Below are 5,000 nucleotides of genomic sequence, written 5' to 3'. Positions count from 1 at the left end.
CTTCTGAATCGCTTGGTATTCTGCGTAGTAATGGCAAAAGAGATCCGGGAGACATTGCTGCTTGAAAAGACACATTTAGAGGGGATTAATGTGTCTGGACAGGCAGTCCTTTGATGTCTAATGATCCTCTGGTCTCCACTGATTCTCCTCCATGTTGCTTTCTTCTTTCCCTCTACCAACCCTCCTCCTCCATCCACCCCTTTATCCCTCAACCAACCCTCCTCCTCCATCCACCCCTTTATCCCTCAAACGCCCCCGTCCATCCACCACTTTATCCCTCAAACGCCCCGTCCATCCACCCCTTTATCCCTCAACCAACCCTCCTCCTCCATCCACCCCTTTATCCCTCAAACGCCCCCGTCCATCCACCCCTTTATCCCTCAAACGCCCCTCCTCCTCCATCCACCCCTTTATCCCTCAACCAACCCTCCTCCTCCATCCACCCCTTTATCCCTCAACCAACCCTCCTCCTCAATCCACCCCTTTATCCCTCAACCAACCCTCCTCCTCCATCCACCCCTTTATCCCTCAAACACCCCCGTCCATCCACCTCTTTATCCCTCAAACGCCCCTCCTCCTCCATCCACCCCTTTATCCCTCAACCAACCCTCCTCCTCCATCCACCCCTTCATCCCTCAAACACCCCCGTCCATCCACCTCTTTATCCCTCAAACGCCCCTCCTCCTCCATCCACCCCTTTATCCCTCAAACGCCCCTCCTCCTCCATCCACCCCTTTATCCCTCAAACGCCCCTCCTCCTCCATCCACCCCTTTATCCCTCAAACGCCCCTCCTCTTCCATCCACCCCTTTATCCCTCAAACGCCCCTCCTCCTCCATCCACCCCTTTAGCCCTCAAACGCCCCCGTCCATCCACCCTTACATCTCCACGTCTACTGTGGATCTAGGGATCTCTTCTCTTCCCCTTCTTGGTTCTCCCTCCCATCTGGAGGCCTCTTCTCTTTCCCCTCCTCATCTTGGGTCTCCCTCTCCTCCACAACTCTTCTCTTCCTCTTGGGTCTCTGTCCATCCTCCACACCTCTTCTCTTTCCCCTCCTCATCTTGAGTCTCTGTCCATCCTCCACACCTCTTCTCTTTTCTTTCTCTTCTTGGGTCTCCCTCCCTCCATCCTCCACACCTCTTCTCTTTCCCGTCCTCATCTTGGGTCTCTGTCCATGCTCCACACCTCTTCTCTTCCCCTCTTTCTCTTGGGTCTTCCTCCATCCTCCATTCCTGAACCCTCCTCCCTCTAGAATGGTGTATCTCTCCATCTTCCCAACCATGTCTTGATCTCCATAAATACTTAACTCTCATTAAAGACATTTTACATTTTAATGCCTCACTCTCTCTCTACAGATGTTGCTCCCTCCCTCCCTCCCTCCCTCCCTCCCTCCCTGCCTCCCTCCCTCCCTCCCTCCCTCCCTCCCTCCCTCCCTCCCTCCCTCCCTCCCTCCCTCCCTCCCTCACTCACTCACTCACTCACTCACTCACTCACTCCCTCACTCACCTCTAATGCTCCCTCCCTCTCTCCCTCCCTCTCTCTCTCTCTCCCTACCTCCCTCACTCACCTCTAACTCTCCCTCTCTCACCTCTAACTCTCCCTCTCTCACCTCTAACTCTCCCTCCCTCTCTCACCTCTAACTCTCCCTCCCTCCCTCCCTCCCTCCCTCCCTCCCTCCCTCCCTCCCTCCCTCCCTCCCTCCCTCCCTCCCTCCCTCCCTCCCTCACTCACTCACTCACTCACTCACTCACTCACTCACTCACTCACTCACCTCTAATGCTCCCTCCCTCCCTCCCTCCCTCCCTCCCTCCCTCCCTCCCTCCCTCCCTCCCTCCCTCCCTCTCTCTCTCTCTCCCTACCTCCCTCACTCACCTCTAACTCTCCCTCTCTCACCTCTAACTCTCCTTCTCTGACCTCTAACTCTCCCTCCCTCTCTCACCTCTAATGCTCCCTCCCTTCCTCCCTCCCTCCCTCCCTCCCTCCCTCCCTCCCTCTCTCTCTCTCTCTCTCCCTCCCTCCATCCCTCTCGCTCTCTCTCTCTCTCTCTCTCTCTCTCTCTCTCTCTCTCACTCACCTCCCTCCTTCCCTCCCTCCCTCCCTCCCTCCCTCCCTCCCTCCCTCCCTCCCTCCCTCCCTCCCTCCCTCCCTCCCTCCCTCCCTCCCTCCCTCCCTCCCTCCCCCCTCTCTCACCTCTAACTCTCCCTCCCTCCCTCCCTCCCTCCCTCCCTCCCTCACTCACTCTCTCCTTTTCCCTGGTATTTAATCAAATATACTGTGAATTTCCGTTGATCAATCAGCCAGCCGGATCACGTGTGCTTCTTCTACCTTCTCTCTCTCTCTCTCTCTCTCGCTTGATCCCCCTCTCCATCTCTCCCCTGGGACGCAGACACTTCTAATCCATCAATTAAGGATATCAGTGCATCACCTCTCTCCCCCATCAGAGTCCATGCCGTCACAGGACTCAGAGTATAACCCAGCTCCCAGCCCTCTGTTGATATCAAGCTCAATCAGATCGTCTCACTCTCCTCTCCTCCACTCAACTCCAACTTAGCACACTCTAACATACTGTACCACGATGAAACCAAGGGAGGAAGGACTCCTTAGGGAACAGCAATACATCGTCAAAACAACTGAAAGAGAAAGAGAGACAGAAAGATAGCGACAGAAAAAGAGAGAGAGAGAGACAGAAAGAGAGAGAGAGACAGAAAGAGAGAGAGAGAAAGAGAGAGACAGAAAGAGAGAGACAAAGAGAGAGAGACAGAAAGAGAGAGAGACAGAAAGAGAGAGACAGAAAGAGAGAGACAGAAAGAGAGAGAGACAGAAAGAGAGAGACAGAAAGCGAGAGACGGAACGAGAGAGACAGAAAGAGAGAGAGAGGCAGAAAGAGAGAGGCAGAAAGAGAGAGGCAGAAAGAGAAAGAGGCAGAAAGAGAAAGAGGCAGAAAGAGAGACAGAAGCAGAAAGAGAGAGAGATACAGAAAGAGAGAGAGATACAGAAAGAGAGAGAGATACAGAAAGAGAGAGAGACAGAGAGAGAGAGGCAGAAAGAGAGAGACAGAAAGAGAGAGAGACAGAAAGAGAGACAGAAAGAGAGAGAGAGAAAGAGAGAGAGATACAGAGAGAGAGAGAGATACAGAAAGAGAGAGAGATACAGAAAGAGAGAGAGACAGAGAGAGAGAGGCAGAAAGAGAGAGACAGAAAGAGAGAGAGACAGAAAGAGAGCCAGAAAGAGTGAGAGGCAGAAAGAGAGAGGCAGAAAGAGAAAGAGGCAGAAAGAGAGAGAGAGGGAGAGACAGAAAGATAGAGACAAAAAGACAGAGAGTAGCAGAAAGAGGGAGAGGCTGAAAGAGAGAGATGCAAAAAGACAGAGAAAGGCAGAAAGAGAGAGAAAGAGACAGAAAGAGAGAGCTGCAGAAAGAGGGAGTGAAGCAGGAGAGAGAGGCAGAGAAAGATAGTGAAGAACAAACACCATTGTAAATTTGTTTCCCTTTTTTACATTAACCATTTGTACATCGTTACAACACTGTATATATAAATAATATGACATTTGTAATGTCTTTATTCGTTTGAAACTTCTTAAATGTTTACTGTTCATTTTTATTGTTTATTTCACTTTTGTATATTATCTACTTCACTTGCTTTGGTAATGTTAACACGTTTCCCATGCCAATAAAGCCCCTTGAATTGAATTGAATTGAATTGAGAGAGAGGGAGAGGGGCAGAAAGAGAGAGAGAGAGACAGAGAGAGAGAGAGAGAGACAGAGAGGGAGAGCGAGAGAGAGACAGAGAGTGAGAGAGAGAGAGAGAGAGAGAGAAAGAGAGGGAGAGAGAGAGAGAGGGAGAGAGACAGAGAGAGAGAGAGAGAGAGAGACAGAGAGAGACAGAGAGAGAGGAAGAAAGAGAGAGAGGCAGAAAGAGAGAGAGAGAGAGAGACAGAGAGAGAGAGAGAGAGAGAGAGAGACAGAGAGAGAGGAAGAAAGAGAGAGAGGCAGAAAGAGAGAGAGGAAGAAAGAGAGAGAGGCAGAAAGAGAGAGAGAGAGACAGAGAGACAGAGAGAGAGAGAAAGAGCAAGAGAGGTAAAACGACAGAAAAGCAGAGAAAGAGAGAGAGAGGAAGAAAGAGAGAGAGGCAGAGAAAGAGAGAGAGAGGAGCAGAAAGAGAGAAAGAGGCAAAAATGAGTGTCCTAAAAGCAACAGTGATTATTTTTCCACCAAGAAAGTAATTTGGTAGAACAACACAGAGCAGAGCAAGGTGGAGGAGAGGAGAGGCGTGATCACCTATAAAGACAACAAGAAGAGAAGAAGAAGAGGCTGGCTAATGCAGTGCCATATCTCTCAGTCACAAGTCACGCTCTCACGTGCGTCTCTCAGATAAAAGAGTGTGATGGTCTCCGGGCAGAGAAAAACAGGAAACAGCATCCATTGGTGGAAGAAAAGTAGAAAAACACCTAACTTTAGAATGACTTTTCTCTGCAACAATTACAAACACAGACCTTTCTTTTGTGATGTAAAACACGGTACGGGTTGAAGTCTTTTTTTGTTGTTGCACAGACCTGCGTTTTGCAACGCTAATCTTCAGGCAAATAGACTACGTGTCTTTCTGAGGTTATGCTGTGAAAAGAAATGACTGGTACTTGAGTGCTATTTCGAGAGCGCTTGGTTTGGAGAACATGTGAAGTCGGCATAATTGCGAACCAACGCCGAATGTTTAATGCTTAACATCCCTGCTGATTGTAGAATTACACACTGCATTTAATGAGGTCTCGTTTACCAGTGAATAGATTAAAATGCTTTTGATTAAAATGAAAGGTACCCTCTGTATGTATGTGTTCAGTGTTAAAGTTGGATTGCTGTTACAAAATGTTTAGAGGCGAATAACAGCGTATCACTCTCATTTAAATACGTTTGGTTCAGCCTTTTGATCGCGGCACTTTGAAGTCTCGGGAAAATACCCGTAGAGAGTGGAGGGAAGAAATCGGACTTATCTCCTCAAATAAAGGGAA

Source organism: Oncorhynchus clarkii, chromosome 21, assembly GCF_045791955.1.
Source record: "Oncorhynchus clarkii lewisi isolate Uvic-CL-2024 chromosome 21, UVic_Ocla_1.0, whole genome shotgun sequence".
NCBI classification, from domain to species: Eukaryota; Metazoa; Chordata; class Actinopteri; order Salmoniformes; family Salmonidae; genus Oncorhynchus; species Oncorhynchus clarkii.
This window is presented reverse-complemented; position numbering follows the sequence as displayed.